The sequence below is a fragment of the Dipodomys merriami genome, unplaced genomic scaffold (assembly GCF_024711535.1).
Source record: "Dipodomys merriami isolate MVZ:Mamm:240054 unplaced genomic scaffold, mDipMer1.0.p SCAF_144, whole genome shotgun sequence".
Classification (NCBI taxonomy): Eukaryota; Metazoa; Chordata; class Mammalia; order Rodentia; family Heteromyidae; genus Dipodomys; species Dipodomys merriami.
Genome location: NW_027202760.1, coordinates 2,842,368 through 2,864,193, shown reverse-complemented (window position 1 = coordinate 2,864,193; position 21,826 = coordinate 2,842,368). Strand labels below are relative to the sequence as shown.

General features: G+C 35.4%; 1 long non-coding RNA gene and 1 pseudogene across 1 annotated transcript; both read left to right on the top strand.

Annotated features, from left to right (window-relative positions):
* Window positions 1-973: 973 nt before the first annotated feature.
* Window positions 974-6,738, top strand: LOC138826575 (uncharacterized). The gene is made up of 4 exons (XR_011371759.1): window positions 974-1,027; window positions 3,142-3,224; window positions 4,986-5,026; window positions 6,699-6,738. It is a non-coding gene; the product is annotated as an uncharacterized lncRNA (long non-coding RNA).
* A 5,332-nt stretch (window positions 6,739-12,070) lies between these two features.
* LOC138826579 (U6 spliceosomal RNA) lies at window positions 12,071-12,167 on the top strand (annotated as a pseudogene).
* Window positions 12,168-21,826: the final 9,659 nt, after the last annotated feature.

Genomic DNA, 21,826 nt, shown 5'->3' with positions numbered 1-21,826 from the left:
TGAGATGGAGAATTAACATATGCTCAGGCTGGGCTGGATCATGGTCCTCCTATCTGTGACAGGCATGAGCCACCAGGCCCGGTCTAGTGTAGTTGGGAAGGTAGACATGTAGCACCACGCTCAGTCATTAGTTTAGATGGATTGTCCCAAACTCAGTCCACGGCAGCCGATTCTTGACCAGAGGTGAAGCTCTGGGTTGGGCCTCAACCATTGGACTTCAATCTCCTCCTGGTACAGTTGAGGAAACAAGGGATTAATATAGAGGGATCTCTGCAGCAGAGACAGGCACAGAGGGAGGGGCCATCTGATCCTGTTCTTGGCAATTCTGTGACCATATGATAGAAAGAGTCCCAGAATGATCTCAGATGGTGTGTGTTATTAATGGTGAAACAGGTATAGGATTATGAAACAAAACATGGATCTCTTTCTTTATTACCCTATCCCCATGAGTAATGGGATCCTTCATTTTGTTCACTTTTGAAGCTGGGGAAACTGAGGCACAGAGAATCCAGGTGACCTACTAATGACTCCTAGCTGACAGGAAGCTCGGCCTGACTTCTCTGCCATGCTCCTTAGGACAATGGGTGCTATTCAGTCCACTTCTTGTGTTGGGAAGTCCACTTCTTTTCAGTCATGGGGCTTGAACTTTGGGCCTGGGGCAGCTCCCCGAGCTCCTCAGCTCAAAGCTAGCACTCTACCACTTGCGTCACAGCACCACTTCCAGTTTTCTGGTGTTTTTTGGAGAAAAGAGTTTCACAAGTGTTCCTGCTGGGCTGGCTATAAACCACGATCTTCATATCTCAGCCTCCATTGTACTTAGGATTATAGGCCTGAGCCACCGGCACCTGGCTTAAGTGTAATTCTGACCTTCTTTCTTTCTCTTTCTCTCTCAGGAACTGATTCAATGGGTGCTGGATGAGGTGGCCGAGCATCCCCATATGGTTGGAACCAAGGTGGCCCTCTCATTCTGGAGGTAGACTGTGGCAAAGGCTCTGTCATGCTCACTCTGTTGTACCAGCTCCATGAGGTAATTCCCTCTGTGCCCTCGCTACACTGTGACAATAATCCATTGTCCAACTAGCCTTAATGGACTCAGTACTGTGTTCAATGCTCTTTTCTAGCAAAAATTTCTTGTTAAAATTATGATACATAGTTACATAATGAAAATGTAATGCCATCTTAAGAAAGTCATTTAGGGTTCTGGGAATGTGGCTTCATGGTATGGTGATTGCCTAGCATGCATGAAACGCTGGGTTCAATTCCTCAGTACCACATAAATTGAAAAGGAATCACTGGAAGTGGTCCTGTGCCTCAAATGGTGGATGGTTAGACTTGAGGGGGAAAAAAGCACCGAGTTTTAGCTCCAGGACTGCCAAAACAACAACAGCAACAACAAGAACAACAGTCTAAGTGAGATTTGGAAACTCTTTTGGCAAGTCATCACACCAAAAGGGCAGAGGCTAATTAACAGTTGTGACAGAAGAGAAGGAATAACTCCTGATGGAAAGAAAAAATGATAGTAACTAAGGTATAGCAGAAACCGTTCTAGGAAACCATTTTTGGATATTGAAGAACTAGTTATCAACTAGGCTTATTCCTCATTGCCTTTAGCATTCAAAATCTCCTAGGCTAGTTCTTAATCTCTGTGTGATAAATGTATCTCCTATGCTGTTCTTTCATACCTGATCTCCTTTGCTTTCTAAAAATCTGTCTTTCTATATTTCTCTGTGAACATTTTCTGATACTAAATACACTTACAAAGATGGAAGAGGATGCTAATGTAAGAGTCCCATAGCTCATGGGTCATTAATGTAACAAAATGGGAAAGGAGGACATATTTATTGCTAACTCAATCATTCTGACAAGCTTCAATGTCACATCATTTGGTTCAGATTTCCATTCTTTGTCTACATAGTGACATTAAGTGAACATAAATGCAAATATGAGCCGGGTGTTGATGGCTCATGTCTGTAATCCTAGCTACTCAGGAGGTTGAGACCAGAGGATTGTGGTTCAAAGCCAGCTTGGTCAGGAAAGTCCATGAAACACTTACCTTCAATTAACTCCAGAAACTCGGAAGTGGTGCTGTAGCTAAAGTGGTAGAGTGCTCAATTTGTGCTGAAGAGCTGAGAGACAAGGCCCAGGATCAATATTCAATAATCACAACCAACAAAAAATTACAAATATGGCTTTAAGTTTCCCTCAAAGGAATGATGAAGTCAATAGTAATCTTCCCAAATGATTTAGTAGTGCACCTACTTTTGCTGAGTTATTTTTTATGGCTTCTTTGCTAAACATATTCTCTTCTTTAAAAATTGCCAAATAGTAACTTTATAATAAACTTCATCTAATATTTCTTGGTTCAAAAAGAAGTACATACAGTTGATGTCACTTAGCTTTCTTACTGTCTTAGTTCAAAGCCAACCAAGGCAAGAGAGTCTGTCAACCCTTATCTGTAATTAAACACCAAAAAAGCCAGAAGTGGAGGTTTGGCTCATGCAGCGGAGTACTAGCTTTGGGCCAGGTGGGAAAGAAAGACAACTGGTTAGGGACAGGGGCCAGTCTCTAAGTTCAAGCCCCAGAACCAGCACAAACTAAATAAACAAGGAAACAAAACAAACCCTGGGTATTTCTTTGGGACTCTCCTTAAAATAGTGGTGGTCTGAAAATAGGCTGCTTTTTCTGATCATACTCACTGGATCCTGCTTTTTTGGAATCCTTATTGCTATGGAAAACTCAGGACCAGACTAAAGGAATTGATAACTGATTCCTGCAACAAGAGAATCATCTCAGGAGTGAAACATCCATCCATAAGACACTTTAAAACCTCCATATCTTTGCTTCTTTGCAGTAGAACATTTTTAAAGTAAAGTGACTTCCTTTTGTTCTATACTGGGCTTCAAATGACACATTGTTTCCTTTTGTAATACTCTCAACCAGAAGTTCACAGACAAGTTTTATATGAGTAAAGGACACACTCACAAAAGTCAGGGACAGAGTTTCCTTCCAGCCTAGGATCCTTTTCTTATACAGTAAAAAAGAAAGCAATAGTTAACTTGAACTTTGTCATTTCTCTATGTTCAATTCCTCTCCTAGGATCAGTTTCCACATCCAGTAACAGTTACTTCCACTTTCTTCCAGTAACAATCTATGGTGCTGCTCCAGAAAAAAATGAATGTTTTCTGGCTTCATTGAAATAGCACAAGGATACTTTTGGCCATGAGGTAACACGTGTTTCAGAGACAACTTAGTAAAGAGAAATGAAATTTAAATTGCTTATAAATACATTATCCATGAGAACATTTTGTTCAAACTTCCTATGTGCTCTGTAAATTAAGGTGAATTTTAAATAGGAAGAAGGTTCTCAGATCATTTTTGTGAGTCTATGTGCTGTGCATTAATTTCCCAAGTGTACATAAGTTAAGAGTAAGACAAACAATAGCAATTATAGGAGAAAAAGAATTTCTGTGTTTATGTATAAGTGTTCAATAAAATATAGAAGACTCAACAAATCAGAACACATTGAAAAAATAAAGCCAAATCCAGTATGTAGATTTATGGGAGTGATATAGAGAAAGCATTACTCCTAAGTGGAACATGAAGCATGAGACCACTGCCTTTCTAAATCACGCTTGCTAATCACGTAAATGTGCAAAAAGGAGAATGGAAGAATGATTCTGTTTCCAATGCAAGTCAGATATATGAGAGTAGACACATAACTGGAAAAAAGAATCCATCTTGAGAGAACAGGAATTATACTAGCAATGAACCTGGTGGCTAAGATCACATTTCTTTTTCTTTCCTTTTCTTATATTCTTTTTGTTGTTGTTTTTGTTGTTTGTGGCACTTGAAATATAGGACAGGTTGCTGTCCCTCTGAAATGCAGCTCAAGGCTAGGGCTCTTCCACTCGAGCCACAGTGCCACTTCCAATTTTCTAGTAATTATTGGAGAAAAGAGCCTGCAGGACTTTCCTGCCCGTGCTGGCTTTAAACCCAAATCCTCAGATTTCACAACAACTTGGTTTATGATCACATTTCTAACAGCGTACACTCAGGATATGTAATGTATATGTTCATCTATCTTTATATGAATTCTTGAGTTAAAAATCTGGGCTACAGGTTAGACTTTACACTCCCAAAAGTGTTTGAAGTTTAAAAGTTGATACTCCTGGAAAAATAAAACCTCAGAATGTAAAGGAGTCTGGGAAGTTCAATTTGCATCCAACTTGGACAGTATGGGCTTTGAGACACTACCTATAATTAATCAGGCAAAAGCTGGAATACCAGTCACGAGCAACATTGCTGAATAACAGCTTTAGGTTTTTGCATACATACATACGAACATACACATACACACAGAGGCACATATAGGTGCACACAAAAAGACACAAATGAAACAACTCTCAGAATATGTATAAAAGTTAGAAAACAATAGAAAATAAGCCCTGAGTAAGATTAGAATCAAATGATAATTTTAAATATTAGAAAGCCTTCAAGTGAACTTTCCCCCAGAAGTTGATAATATTACATAGGTAGGGACCAGAGATAGTAAGAAAGTCAAGTAATCATTATTATTATAGGATCCATGGTGGAATGAATCAGGGAACCCTGCAGGTGCATCTGAAAATGTTCATATCCTGTGTCAAATGTTAAAACATCTTTGAAAATAGTACATAAATAGTCTGAGCATTCAGTCTAGTGGATAAGATCATAGGAGAAGTTCAGAACTGCTAGTCTGTTTCTAGATTAAATAAACAAACTATGGCAGGGCAAAGTGCTACAAGCTTGGAATTGTAGCACTCAATTATTCTACCTGGACCAGGTAGAATAATTTTGTCTCATTAAAACAAACCAAACAACAAAAAAGGAATACACAGTTGGAAGTTTGGGCTAATTTTGTCATTATGTTTTGAGAAGTCAAGTTTCCTATTGAATGCAACTAATATATATCCACACTGGTGTTTTAAATGCTCTCATCATTACAGATGAAAAATAGATCATGATTCCCATCCAAAAATTTGCAAAAGTAAGTAAGCCTCACTCTGTTGGATTCCAAATTAATGTTGAAGGATTACAAAAGCTTAAATCTGGAGAAATAGCAAAGATCGTCTAATGTAGGACTTTGTAGACCTTGTTAAATTAGAATTTAGATTTAAAATATATTTTTTGGTTTTGTTTGTAATTTCATATTCTATATTATACTACAAAATTCTTTTTAAGTAGAGGGATTAATTGTTAATTTCACAAATGATTCTGGCATTCTATTTGTCTAGATATTCTTTCAAGAGAGTTATAATTAGAACATAGTTAATAGATAATTCCCACAGTTCATGTATACTGTGTTAATGTGAATAATCTAGACAGAGTTGCCAAAAATGGATGACATTAATTTATACATTTAGAAAAACCAATTTTTTAAGGGTTTGGTTTAATATGGTTTGAAGAGAGTAATTGTGTGACATCTTCTTTCTTCTACCTATTTGTAAAACAGGAAGTCATTTCCTTATTCACGTACCTCTGTATACATGGAGAAAAATGCTAGGTTTGGGGTTTGTTTTCAATTTTGTTTTTGTTTTATTGGCTCATCCTAGAGCTTGAACTCTTGGCCTGGACAGTATCTCTGAGCCTGTTGATGCTCAAGTCTCGTGCTCTACCACTTCAACCTCAGTGCCACTTGAGTCTGGCTTTTGTGGAGAATTTTTTTGGAGATAAGATTCTAAGAAACCTTCCTGCCTGGGTGGGCTTTGAACCATATTTTTTTTTATCTTAGCATCCTGAATATCTATGATAGTTAAAAAATATAAATATAAATAATATTTGCAAGTGTTCTGATCTCAAGAATACCAGTGGAGGAAAAATGATGCAGCTGAATGTATTGTGGTGTTCTTTTCAGAACAAGGAGGGCGTCACATTAGCAGAGGTGTAGCATTTTTTCAAAATAGAGATAAGGTATTCATGATGTGAATTAAGGAATTTTAAGGTGCCCCTTAAAAGTTGGAAACTGTTGGGCTAGGATGACTTTATGGCATAAATCTTGGGATTGATGGTCATAGAAAAAATAGCTTACGCTGATAAACAATAGCTTACTCTTGAAGAATTAATTATTACACATACTTCATAGTTTTATCCTCTACCAGAATGTGGCTATTTTTCTGTTGACTTCTCAGTCTGTAACACCCCATTGGAAACTAAATCTATTGCAGAATTATATAACATGCAAACAGGTACTGTTTGGAATCTCTCAGGAATGTTTAGAATTTAAAATTGAGTAGTTATTAGTCATAGGAATTTTGAAGAACACATATATTCTGTCCTATTAACTACTTACTTTTAAAAGTTATGGGTTTCCATAGCATTAAACAGTTTTCTGTTTTAGAATGAGAAAGTACTAAATTTATACTTTTTTGAAAAAATTGGCAAGTATATTGTGAAAATATTGTCTAGTTGAATAACATTCAAGTTGATTACCCTCTGATAAAAAGGGGTAATTAATTCAAATTAGATGCCAAATAGTACTGATTTTTAAAAGATTACTACATAAAGAATATTATTTCCTGTGCCAATACAGTGAAATTATATTTTATGCAGTTTGTTTTTCAATTTTATTATCAAAGTGATTTACAGTGGGGATACAGTAATTGTAAGGTATTAAATAATAACTTTTCAAATTTGTTAACCTTCTCTCATTTTTCTCACAGTTTTCCTTCACCCCTTCATCCCTCACAAGTTGTAATGTACATTTCCAATATATTGTCTTGTGAGTATTGCTATTGCATTGGTTTCCCTTTTGTCCTTTGTCTCACCATTATGCTTTTCCTCTTCCCTTCACTAATCAAGGTAAATGTATATACAATACAAAATGATATACCGGAAGGATAAACCATAGGGGGAAAACCCAAAGAAAACCGAAATCACATAGTTCATCAAAAACAACAACCACAAATGAAAAAATCTGGTTCCATATCTTGGAATTAATTGTGCTTAGCATCAGCTAATATGGTTATTTATATACATAACAAAGCCACTGGAATATAATAGCTGCCGGGATACTATATCATGAAAATAGCATGTTAACTTTTTGATGGTAATGGTGGAATTAGGATTGGTGAATTCGTGGTTCTGATAAAGGATTTTCAAAAGTTTTAATGTTATGACAGGTAAATTTTAATTGTTCAAAATTTTAACAACTTAGCCTATTACGAAAATTGAAATTGCCTGGAAGAATAGTCTTTTCATGCAAAGAAATCCAAGGAGACTTAGTAGAGAGGGAGCAATGTGAATGAAGATGGCTCTTTTTCACACTAAACAAACAAACCTGTAAATCCTGTAGGGTCCCTTGGAATTGTCCTTACCCAGGAAATATATTTTCACTGTTTGAAACAAAGTTGTATTGAAATTTAAATTCAAAGTTCTTAAAAAAAATAAGGCATCAAAATTTGTGAATTTACCTTTAATTACCAAAGAGTAATTCTCTGAAAAAGATAATTTGTGTCAAAATATTTAGGGAGAAAGTGACCTTCACAATGAAAGAAGGTGTTGGGATTACACATTTTTGTTTGTAACACTTTCCACAATGTCTTTGGATGTGAAGCAGTGAAACACAGAAAAAAATCTGATCGGATACTTCAAACCAATGATTTCACATTTCTAAGTGGCTCACAAAAGTAATATCCTTATTAATATGAGATAGTGAAGACTTCTGTTATTACATATGCCAAAAAGTTCAGAAAAGAATTGAGCAAAAGGAAAAGTTAATAAAAAAAAGTTTTCTTAGAAGACTTAGTTAAGCATATTGTATTCAGCAGTGAAGGGAGGCCAAAACTTTTTGATATAAATTGTGTTAGAATTTTTACTCCCTAAAGTGAGTTTACAGAGCCTATTTGGCTCACTACAGTGCAGAACTGATTGAATGAAGACATGAAAATAAATTCCACGTCCAAATGAGGCAACTTAAAGAGTTTTAAAAGAGAAATAATGAAGATTTAACAGTGGTGGAGCCCATATAGTCCTTCAGCTTCACTAGACATGAAGCCAAGAAGCTGTGATTAATTGGAACTCCGGCAACAGCTAAGAGGAGGACATAGAAGTAGGACATAGAAGCATTGTCCTTTTGTAACAGACACTGTCTTCCAAGGTATGGGTCATTCAACTCTATTCTCCTCCATAAATCTTGGTGAACAAATGCAAGACCAAGAGAAAAATAATCTGTTGAAATAATTTTGCCTAGAATAACTTCACTGTTACTGATATGGTATCTAAGGAGAATCTTAAGAGAGAAGATAAAAGTGCAGTATTGTTTGTTTCCTATCAGCATCTTGTTAAGAAAATATATCTTTGAACTTAGACAATTCTGATTGAACCAACAAGTGATGGAGTACTTATTTTTGTGGGCACTTTAGACACAAGAAGTCTTTTAAGGTAAAAGAAAAAAATAGCCAAATATTTGTGATCACAGCTTCTAGGTCTGTATTCTGGAGACAAAGTTTTACATTAGATTTCTCCTCATTAACATAAATGTTGTTTCATAGCAACCAAATGCAAGAGGGATATTTAATGGACTCACTTGGCCAATTAAACATCATGAAAGAAAAAAATGGCAAATAATATGTAATGAATTATTTTGCCAGAAGAAAGAAGGAAAAATGTAATTCAAAATCAATTGACTTAAAAGTATGAAGAAAGAGTAGTGAAGAGAGATTAGAGAAAATATAGAGTATTGTTTTCTCTCCAGTGGAGTAATGGGTTCATGATCTTGTTTCTTCCACTCTAACCTCACAAGCTACCAAGTGTGTCACAGGACTGGATTATCCAGTTCAGACAGAAATCTCGTAGAAGAAAGATACTATTTGCAGCAGATGTAGGTGATTTATAACCTTAGACAATCTATTTAATTCTGTTCAAAATTCTCCCCTATCCCAAACTTCCCTCTTTGAACAGTTTTGTTTGCTTTTCCCAAGACTGCCCTTCATTAATAGATTAAAATTTTGAAAGGTCATATTCATACTCTCTGGAGATTGCTGTTTGGTTGTAATTTTTCTGTTTTGTGTTTCTTGTGTTTTTTAACTGAATTTTAAAAGGTTGTGCAATTGTTTTACAATTAAATATATCCATCTAATTGTCCAATGCTCCTAGATAGGAGTCATTCTTTCCATCATTCTCAACCAACCCTTTCCAATTTACCAATTTCCAATTACCAATTTCCAATTTACCACTTCCTTTATCATATGTGTACATTGAATATTCTAGCTGTACTTGCCCCTTGTTCATTTTTCATTCATTCTATGTCTTTACTATAATTCCACTATGGTTTCAACTTCCTGATAGTCAGTGTTAAACTGTCTATTAATACTTTGAATGGTTTATATGCATTCCATGGACATTAAATCCTGCATATTCTTGAACTGATGTCAGCTTATATTTCCATAATTGATTTATCTGCAGCAAAAGTTTGCTGGAGACTGGAGAGGTGAAGCACCTAAACAAGATTTTATTCTCATCCATTTGGAAGATTAATCTTTAGTCAAAAAGAAAGTTAAAAAAATGGCTTAGAATGTATACCTAACTACGAATTTTTATAAATGGCTTTGTACAATGGTGTGATTATTTTATTTTACATGGAATAATATTTTCTACTGCCTATAAGTTTTGAAAAAGAAGAAAATTAAAATTTATTCCAAAAGAGGAATATGATAAAAATAGAAGACAGATATTATGTTTGTCATATCTCTGATGAATACCCATATTCAAGACTTAAAGTCATATTTCTTACTATGTTAGACAGAGAGAAAAAATAAAATAACATATGATAAGGCAACTATTTGTGACTTTTTAAAGTGTACCTTATTAAATGATGAAATTTATTAGCTCAGGTTTGGGTTTGAAATTTAGGAGGCTAACCTATTTAACACATTTCTGGAAGGCCCTTACTGAAAAACACAAATTGTGGGTGGTACTATTTCTACACTTTAATGAATGGTTGAACGTGTTTGGCATTAGTGCTGTGTAAATAATTCAACTCTATTGTAACTTGCTCCCTACACTTAAAAAACTTGTAATGTCTCTAAGTATCATCAACTTGTAAAATGTCATTTTGACGAATGTGATTTTAAAAAGTTTATTTGAAAAGGAATACACTTTCAGAAGATTAAATGTAGATTATCATTGGTTTGAGAGTGACATTTTTATACAACAGAACCATGTTGTACTGAACTCCCAGTGTTTTGAAGCACTCCTTAGTGCTTCAAATATTTTTCTGAATTACATTTGACCTCTAAGTCAAGTTTTCTGGGCTTTAGTAGACCAATTATGGATCTATCCTTCAAGGAACCATTTTTTGGCCCACTTATGTTGGAATAAAATCTTTCATTAATCATAGGGGAGGGGTATTAAAAATAATCTTATGACACTTTGTGAAATTGTTCACTCATATGGGCTGGTCATCTATAAGTTGAATGTTTTAATTACAGTACTTTCTCTCAAATTTTGTTATTTCATTCTTCATTTTAAGTTGCCTTGCATTCCACAATTGCTTACTGCTAATTCCTGCATCTCAAGTAATTGGGGCCCTGAAATATAGGAAATGAGAAATTGAGATTGGTCTTCAATTACTATGTGCTGAAATGTTGCATGGGCCTTGGTGAGAAGTCTTGCCCCTGTTATCTGATGATGCAGGTAACTGGGACCTGGGATCCTAGGACCCATGGGGACTGCAGAAGAATAATGTTTTTTTTAGATATCTCAGCAAAATTTGGGTATAATCAATAGGAATGCTTCTGAAATATGGAGAAAAACAGTTTGGGACAAGAGAGTTAAAACAATAGACAGAGCAGCAGAGTAAAATACATTATAGATTAGAGGAAAACATTGTTTTTTTACCATGTGGATTCAGAAGACCAAGAACAGTTAGGATGTATCACAAGTTTATACTATAGACATTGCATTGATACTTTTTATATTCTAATATATATTTTAAACCTAATTATTTATATTCCAATTCTATTTATTGGAATAAATAAATATAAATTTATTTGTCAAATTATCAACTAATTCTAGTAAGTTTTACTGTGTGAAATATAAAATCAGCACATATAAATATAAAATATGTAACTATATATAATATAATTAAAAGGCACAGGTTTGCATTGTTCTGTTGTAGTTACTGTATCAAACGCAACTCTGTTTTAAAGTATTATTCCATTATCTCTACCTTAGTGTTTGATAGAGTTAGACCTAAAGCTTTACCATTTTTATATTTACAGCATGGAGGCAAGAGGAAACACTGTGATTAAAACATTATCAATTTAATGCCTAATAACGAGGAGAAACATATGAACTTCTCCTGCAACTATGAAAATATTTGGTGATAAAAAGGCAGTAGTGTAAGTTCCTGCCTGGTTGGATAGTAGACAGGCCAGGACATTAAGTAATCATGCATATGAACAATTTTTTCACCTTCTTGGCTTTAGCTACTTTTGAAATGGAAGGTATAATAAACAATTATATTTTGATAAAATACCTTCTAGTCTGAACAGTTCTGTTTGAACTGTTCATCTCTCTATGATCCCTTGTAACCAAGATTAGTTTTGTTCTAGTAAGACAATCTATGCTGTCAGGGTAAGATATTCTGGTTGGTCTGTTCCCACATGGAAGAAGGGTGAAGGCTCAGGTAGACATTTGTGCCAGTAACACCTCATTTGGGAAAATATCAGCTGAAGAAGTTTAGAAGTAGCTCTTCAGCAATGCTTACTTTGAATCCATTAGGTCCACATAGCTAACACAGTTGGATAAATTATTACTTGAAAAAGCCATCACCTTTGGACCTATCTATAAATAATTGAGAGTACGATCAAATTCCAAATAAAAAGACTTAAGATAGTCATTGACAAAAAAAATTGCAAATGTGAGCAATTGATCGATCAATATAATTTTTCTACTATTCACAGAATTTTATGGAAATAAGATCGATAGCATTGTTCGGAACAATACGGTTTCCTTGTTACAAGTAGTCACGCATAGATATAGGCTTGTATAAAGATTGCATCATTAACTACTTAAATTTAGAGGATACTACATGCTTCAGCAGCACGAATACTCAAATTACAATGCAGAGATTAACATGGCACTTGCACAAGGATAATATGAAAATTTGAGAAGTATTCCATATGTTTCATTCTTCAGATGCAAGAAATGAAAAACAGTTATTAAAAAGTTGATTACAAAATTACAACTGTAACAATACACGTAATTCATATAATTAAATTTAGTTTGACATCAGTGTATTAAATATTCACCTCAGGAAGGCGTTTACATAGCATAAACTTTACAAAACTTTTCAAATTAGACAACACTGTCATTTTATCCTAAAGAAAATAATATTAAGACCTAGAAAAAAAGGAATCAAACTGTTTCTATATGGAATGTAATCATAAAGGACACATTAATGAACCTAAATATTATAAAATAATGTAGAATTCAAAGTATATTTAGGAGAAAATAAAATAAATTATGAACATTATGCAAACATAGAATATAGGATATTGTCAAATATACTTTTTCAGACAAGCACCAGAAATATTTTAGTTTCTGTACTACTCATTTCAACAGGTAAGTTAAAATTGTTTCTGATTAAAAAATTCACAAACTCTGAAGAAATCATTATACATGTATACAAAAACTATTGAATACATTTTGACATCCAATGCAGGCAATTCACTTGGAAGAATTCTGCAGAATCCATGAATTTTTACAGTAAAATATTGGTGTTGCCGGGCACATGTGGCTTATGCCTATAATGCTAGCTACACAAGAGGCTGAGATCTGAGATCATGGTTCCAAGGCAGCCTGGGAAGGAAAGTCTGTGGTACTCTTATCTCCAATAAACCACTAGAAAACTGGAAGTGGAGCTGAGGCTCAAGTAGTAGAGCTCTCATCTTGAGCTGAAGAGCACAGAGATAGCTCCCAGGCCCAGAGTTCAAGCCCCATGACAGACCAAAATAAAATATATTGCTCTTATTTGGATTGTGTAAATATTTTGTAGGGACACAAAAGATCGACTTGCATTTTTGAAAATTAAGAAACTTAACCCGACCATTAGGACACAGGTGAACAATTTGTACAGCCTTCCACAACTTCATAGAAGTAGTGATACCTACTTATCCTTTTGGCAATATCAAGTGCAAGTTTTTCTATGTTGTTTTCCAGGCCTGGTTTTATATAATGGTTCAACAGAAGGAGATCCAGCGTATCTTTGCTAGCTCAATTCTCAGCAGCAAGATGTAAGGGGGACAAGAGGCCTTTAGTTGGGCATTGGTATTTGGATCATGATGAAGTAATAAAGAAGTCACTCTGGTATTATTCCACGTATATGCACTGTGCAGGGGTGTCCAGTCATCTACAGTTATTGCATGTGCCGCTTGAGATACCAACTCACTGACAATGTCTAATTGTCCACTGTACGCTTCTCGATGAAGAGGGGTATACTCATCGTCATCCCTACTATTCACATGAGTGGCCTTTTGGGAAAGAAGTCTCCGCACTGTAGTAAGCCGAATATTTTTGGCAGCCCATTGAAGAAATTTGCTTGGATCCTTCTCCATTTTTTTCTTGCAATTGATGTCATTCGTTATTTTTTCATCTTGTTCTTCATATTCCTAAAAATTGCCTAACCAGAAACTTTGAGTGCCAGTGGGAATGAGGTGTCCATGTATTTTCCTAATAGTTCACATTGGTTGATCTGGACAGAAATATCCAGTGATTTTTCTGCAACTGTTTATTCACCATGATTTATTTTCTCTTTTTCCAATTTTACTATTCGAAATTATTCTAACTGGAAAGTAGGGAATTGATGGAGAGCAGCGGAAAGATGTTCCTCCGTACTCAAATGTACACACTGAAAATGAGGACCAGTGATCTCTTCATGTGCAGCTTATTCTAGGAATGAGAAATTAGGAAATAACGCCTTCTATATAAATGATTTGGGAAATGGCAGAGCAAAAACTGAAATGATGCAACCAAAAAATATGAAAGCAAAATAAATCAGGATAATTATGGAGCAATCATATTATCTATGAGAACCAAGAAAGGGAGAGAGAGAGACAGATGATGTGCAATGACCTAGCTAGCGACAAAATCCATGCCTCTGATCAATTTATAGAGCAAACAAAATTTTATTTTTTAAAAAAGATGGGAATAGAATTCATGTATTTACTTGAAATTAGTAAATACATTTATAGTAGCCTACATAAAGAGACATAACTTTGACCAAATTACAGACAATAAACTAATTCCTTGATAATTCTAGCAACAGATCTGACTGAAATCAGGTGAATCACACTTTTCCTATATAATGAAGAAATAGAAAGGTAGTAAAGTAGCTAGAGAAGGCAGGGAGATTGTATCTGTGACAAAACTTTGTGAAAATTGTTATTGAGGATTTCTTACTGGTGATCCACTTGCACTGGAAACATGATTCTGAACTATTGACTTCTGATTCTGAATTATTGATTTGATCATTATATTCTCCAAGAAGAAAAATGAGAATTGATAGTTAAGGACTACTAATACATTTTGACCTTCTCACTAAGCACTTTCAATTATTGAAATCACATGAAGACAATAGACAGGCCTACTTTTTAGATGAAAGCACGTGTCTTTAAAAAAAAACAAGGAATGTATGTAGTCATACAAAGGACTTCTATTTTACCAATGCCTCATACATTTTTCTAATGTTGGGTAACAATAAATAATGGATCTATTAGAAAGCTCTTAAGGCTCATATGTTCAATAGTGAGTTCTCTTACACTATAATATGGTATTTTTTGTGTATGGTCTTAAGAATAATTTACATTACTAACTTGAATTTCTGACAGAACAGTATCATCACTGTACATCTTGCTTCTATTCTCTCAGTTTTAAATTACTATTTAAGTATGTGCATTAGATAATTATAGAGGAAAAAGTAGAAGCCACACTGATGGCTTATGTCTTTAGTAGTAGTTAATCAGAAAGATGAAATCTGAGGATTGTGGTTTGAAAGCAGACCAAGAAAAAAAAAAAGTCCATTAGATTCTGATTTGAATGTAACCAGAAAAAGCTAGAAATGGAGCTGTGGTACAAGCAGTAAAATGCTAGCCTTGAGAAAACTGAAACAAAAAATAAATTCTGGGACAAAGCCAGGCCCTGAGTTCAAGCCCTAGTATTAGCACCAAATGAATTAATAAGGTAATCAATTAATTAAAAATAAATTAAGTGGTCACATTTGGAGAGGCAGGTAAAATGTAACATGGGTGGTGATGGTTCATGTATTATTTTGTAATAAGGCATATTATCATTTGTACAAATCACTAATATTTTATTTGAACTTTTTTGTACAATAAACCCTGAATTTAGCATGCATGTATATGTGTATGTACATGTGCGAACATGTGTATACATGTATATGTGTGTGTGTGCTGTTGCAATGTTGCTTGCCAATGTGGACATGGTGAGGCTGAAAAGAGCTAACTGTGTTGCAATGTTATTTATCAGTGTTCTGTCATGTCATTTCAGTGGAACCACCCTTCTGTACATATTATTTGTCTACTAAAAAAGTCATCATAATCAAAGCATTTACAGCATTAAGTTAGAGAAAGAGACCGCTTTCAGCTCTTATAGTATGTGAGGTAAGAAGCTACGGACATAATTAGATAGTAAGTTATTGCTGTAAGATGATTGTCAGTACAAAATTCATATTTGAACTCTTAAATTGGTTATACTTTTAAGATACACTCATGGAGTGATTTGGACCGACTTGACCAAGCAGGTATTACTCTCTGGTTATTCCTGTGAAACACAAGTTGGATAAACTCTTTCCGGATTTCTGTAGAGAATCACTTTCTTTGCAAGACCATATCTATTCGCACTAAGATTTAATCAAACCCATATTACGTTTCAATATCCCATCTTATAGACAAAATAAGTATTGTCGAAATTCTTGTTAGATATTCCTTCCAAAAACGAACAAACAAAAAGGATGTGTCATGTCCCGATTGTGTATGCATTTGAAGGTGTTTTGTACATGCACAGGGATCTTTACCAATGGCTCTTTTGTGGGAGTAACTATGACAACTTTAACAAATAAGGCTTTTTGAATATCGTTTCCAATATACATAACATCCCAGAGGAAGTCTTGCAATTTCTGAAAGTTCTTTGAATATTTTAATATTATTTCAGTTCATTAACTATAGAGCTAAATTTTCTGAAATAAATATTGTTAAGATCTGAAAATGTAAGTGAGCATATAGGCTTTTTTATGCATCATTTTATGAAAACCCAGTTTTTATGAAAATAAATGGAATAGAATAAAAGAATGTAAGTGAATTGGGTAAGCTAATTATTAGTATAACTTTGTTTTCTATTAACAGTTCATTGAATGTACATGATGCAGTTAAATTAGTTCCTATGTGTCTCTGTACTTCAGTTAGTTTTAGAATCTTTATAGTTATGAGTGAATGTTTAGTATAAATAAAGGTCTTTTTAAATGATTAGAATTAACCTTGTGTTTTGTGTCCTACTCCCAAGAAAATGAGTTATTTTTAAGTGTTAATAGTTTATCATTTTCATTATCATTATCATAGGGAATCATTATCATTATCATAGGGAATTTAAAAATGCAGTAGTATTGATGTCTTTTAAAACCAATTTTATTCACAAGTTGGAGATTCTTTAATTCATACTTAGGTCTTGGTGCCTATGATTTTTAACCTCTCATTCCTAACATTAATATGTCAGACTGCATTTTTGTGTATATGAAAGGTAAAATATTTATCTGGGGTGAAAAGTGATTTTTATATCAGTTTTTCTTTAATAACATTATAAAGTAGTACATTTCTCTCAAAATGTTAGGTATAAAAAGCAATCAAAATACTTCTAATGGTAAACAATTTAGGTGAGCTACAATGTGGAAACGATTGCTCCAAAAGACCTGCAGTCTGTTTCCATCAGGAATTGGGCAGGTCATTCTTTCAGTAAGACTGAGTTAACCAGAGGTGTGGTCCCCAGGCAGTGCAGTGTTGAGTGAAGGGATAAAATATGATTTCTAGTATTTTGAGCCAGAAATCAAGAATTTTATAGTTTAGCAGTTCCTTTCACCAGGGAGGTATAAATTGATTATGAACTTGGAGTTTTCATATTACAGTTACTTATTTTCTTTTTTTGTTGTTGTTGGTCATGGGGCTTGACCTCTTGGCTTGGGTGTTGTCCCTGGTCTCTACCACTTGGACCACAGTGCCACTTCCAGTTTACTAGTGGTTTATTAGAGATAAGAGTCTCACCGTCTGTCCTGCCCGAGCTGGCTCTGTACCACAATCCGCAGATCTCAGCCTCCTGAGTAGCTAGTATTACAGGCGTGATCCACCAGTGTCAGGCTTAGTTACCTATTTTCTAACAAAGATAAAGTGAAATATTATTAGAGTGTGCACAATAATTTTGGGAAATTTTCCTAGAATTAGTAGACTGAGTGCTGGTATTTAGTTATAAAATAGAATGAGGTTATTTGATATGGTGGGAATGGACCGCAGCCTAACACTTACCGTGTGTACAATGTTGTACTAGTAATTACAACTCTGAAGACTTACATATCATCATCTTAGAATTAAAAATAGAAGTATTTCTACTTTATGGGATTATTGTAAGGATTAAATTAGATACCAAAGGTAAAGTACTTGGAAAAACAATCATAGTTTGATATTTTCTACTTGTTATTTTATCATGTGATATATTCAAATATTTGTACTGTGATTTTATATTGTGTCTATTTAGGATAGGCAAAGTGATGTATTGATATTCATTGTGTTGTTCACTTTTCTGTTATTATGAGAACAATACCTGCAAAGAAAATTTCTGAGAAGGAAATTATCATATTGATTCATGGGTTAAGATCAGATGTCTCCATTGTTTTTCATTATATTTTTAGTAAATAGTTGTACGAAGGGTTTTCCATTCAATGAATTAGTTTTTAAGTATGATGGATCTTTACATAAATTTCTCACATCCTTCCAAACCTCACCCCACTTTCATTTTTTCCTAGTTTCATACTATCTGCATTGAATATTATGGCTTCACTCTCTACCTCCTTAAGTCTCTTTAATCCTTCCCTTTGACTTCCCCTCATATTTTCCAAGTGATAATTTCCTGGTATTCATTTTGCTGAATTAAAAGTTCAATTTTATAAGAAATTACACCTTTTAAATACTCCTCTGCAAATAGCATGCTTTGATTAATACTGTTGTTTAAGTTGCATAAAATTCTGGCTTCCAAATAAGCGTCCTTTGTGTGTCTGGCTCTGACGTCGTTTACTTAACATAATTTTAGATCTATCCATTTGTTTGCAAATGCTGTAACGGTCTTTATAATGGATGGGTGCAATCCAATTATGTATATGTGCAACACTTTCTCCAACCATCCCTCCGCTAAAGGGCGTCTGGGCTGATTCCATAAGTTCTCTATGGTGAATAGTGCAGTAGAGAACATGACTGTGAGATTATTTTACTATAACCTTTGGGAAGAATTCACCACTGTTTTTCTGGGAGCAACCCTCTAACCAATTTTCCAGAATAAGCACATCCCTTCCTTCATCTCCACCAAAGGATTTTCAAGTTCTCAAAAACACACTACCCCCTACAGGTCTGAATCAGCTAAAACCACATTGTGTCCATATTCTTTGTTGTTGTTGTTGTTGTTTTCTGTCCAGTCGAGGGGCCTGAACTCTGGGCCTGGGCGCTGGCCCTCAGCTTTTCTGCTCAAGGCTAGCAATCTACCATTGGAGCCACAGCGCCACTTCCAGCTTTCTTCTTTTTGCTTATGTGGTGCTGGGGAATCAAACACAGGGCCTCTTGCATGCAAGGCAAGAGCTCTACCACTGAGCCACTTTCCTAGCCCCGATGTGCCCATATGCTTTTAATACATTTTTCATAATTTTACACATAATTTAGTGAGAATCTTCTATGTACTTTCCTAATGTGGTCATGAGGGATATGACAATAGAGTAAAAATAAGAGATATGGAATTTAATTAGCTACTATCATATTTAAAATAATTTTCAGCTCTCATAGCATCACTTACTATTATTTTAATCTTTATTTGATTACTTCTCCTATCCCCTAAATTATAGCATGATTTAACTACAAAGGCAAAAATGTGTGGTTTGACTTTGACACTCATGTGTGAGGATGCAAAATATGGGCAAATAAAGGGATTGGAATTAATAGCCATTATCCATTTTGTTAAATGGTTTTCTCAAACTGATTCTCACAATTCATATTTCATTCAACAAGAAACGTGACTATTCCCTATGCTTTGCTCCTCATTAAACTTGTTTCCATGTTATTTTGTAATGAAGGATGATTTCATAAATCTACTGTAGATACAAAAATACATTAAAATATTTCTATATGTATGCATTGATATAAATATACACATATATATCATAAAAGTTATAATGATAAAGTTTAACTTCTGTAACTGTACAATTTACTAAATTATTAAAAAACATGGATGGCTCAGGCCTGGGATCCTGGTTACTCAGGAGGCTGAGATCTGACGATCTTGGTTTGAAGCCATCCTGGGCAGGAAAGTCCATGAGGCTCTTATCTCCAAACAACCAACAGAAAATCAGAATTGGAACTGTGGCTCAAAGTAGTAGAGTAATAGCCTTGAGAGAAAAGACTCAGAGATATCACCCAGGCTATTAGTTCAAGAACTAAAATCTACCCCCAAAAAGCATTTAATTTACACCTGTGTAAGTAGAGTATTTCTTTCACCCAAATGCACATCCATGCTCATTGCAAGGTAACTCTGTCTTATCTGGAGTACCACATAATATTATCACATAAGTAGAAAGCATTGCAACATGGGTAAACTCTATCTCTCTCATGGATTTTTCTCCACTCAATATTCAAATCTTGCAATTATTCCAATTATTTAAAGTCATAGTTTTTTTCTTTAATACCCATATTAGAATTTCAATTGAGTGTCTTGTGTCTTCTAAATGGATGTTCTTACGACTTTGGCATGCCCCCAGCCCTAAATTATCCTGATTAACTTTCAGATTGAATCTTGCTTCCTACTTGTGTATGATCGTGGGCTCAGTCTACTTGGTGTTATTCTTCCTGGAATTTAGAATAACTGGTTCCTGGCATTGTGTACAGATCTTTCGGTCCAGTCTGAGCTTTAACCACTATACTCACCACAGTAGGCTCCAATGTAGTCAGGATTTTCATAAGCTTATCATAGCTATTTTTTTTGAGTCCGGTCTTGGGGCCTGAACTCTGGGCCTGGGCGCTGTCCCTCAGCTCTTCAGCTCAAGGCTACCACTCTACCACTTGAGCCATAGTGCCACTTCTGGCTTTTTTCTTTTTGCTTATGTGGTGCTGAGGAATCAAACCCAGGACCTCATGCATGCAAGGCAAGCACTCTACCACTGAACCATCTTCCCAGCCCCTATTATAGCTATTTTTATAAACCTTTGAATTTCCTGCTGGTTCTTGAGTACTGAGTTAATTTGGTTTTGCTTGGGTTGTTTTGTTTCTTTTGAATGTATGTGTTGAGTTGTTCCTCATTTTTCCTTTTGTTTCTTTCACTCAAGTTCTTACCTATAGTGCTGAGAAACCAAATCTTCTTTCTCAAGATAGTCAAGGTAAAAAATATTTATTGCAAAACAATTCCAGTAACATTTAAACACCTTCAGGAATTTCAAGAAGATGGCAGAGGAGAACCTGGTGGCTAAACAAGCTCTTGCAGAGAAAGCAGTTCTAATGTTCCAGTGAACAGTCCTAGGCACACCAAGTGTGCATCACAGTACAGAGAGTTTGGCCAGAGAGGGAAAATCCAGGTAAGGAGACAGATGTGAGCATTTTCTGGCAGCCATGGCTGCGGCGGCTGTGGCGGCTGTGTTGGCACCCATAGCCACCATACCTAGAACCCAGAGAGTTTGGGACAAAGGTGCCAGATGCAGCTGGTGAGCAGATTTTACTCAACACCAACAAGAACTGACAAATAGCAGATATCTTCATCCTGCAGATAGCAGAACATAGGCTACCCAGGAACCAACACTCCCGCATGAGTACAAAACTGACATTCTCACTGCTTCTCAAAGGAAGCAGAGGAGGGAAGGCCACTCCTCCCCCCAACAGCGGAGATCTCCATCTTTGATACAGACAAAGGCCTGGCTAAGTAACTAGCTCCAACTCAGTCCTTTGATAAAAACAAAAGAGTCATTTAGCGAGTCACAAGTACCTACCCTGACCTGCCATTCTGAAGTCCACAACCAGGCAGAGAAAGCTACACGCCCGAAGGAGTGGCTTTCTTCACTGGGTAAAAAGAGCCAGAGGCTGCCCCTCTCTACAGCAGCCCTGACAATCAATTGAAACTCAGTAAACATAAACCCTGAGAATGGCTCCAGGCTGGGCTCTGTGAATGTCTCAGAAGCTAGCCCCTCAGGGAAAAGCTACTGTTTTCTGAAGGGCCTCAACTTTTCCCAGAACTCAGCCTTTTCACAGCAACTCCAGAAACAGCCATCTTCCTCTTTTGTGATAATCAAAACAGATCTCCCTCCCACTGAACTAGCCTGGGAGGAGTATCACAAACTTCTGGGTAAACCAACAGAATTATTTCTGCCTGCCCAAAGAAACTGACTTAAAAAAACCAATCAAGCCACAGAAAACTAAACACCACAAGCAAACCAGAGACTCCACCAAGAGACTGGTTACTGACACAAGGGAGATACAGGATTTTCCCATCAACACTCCAAAAACAAAATCAAAGAAGTCTTTTTTTATATTTTTAAAATATT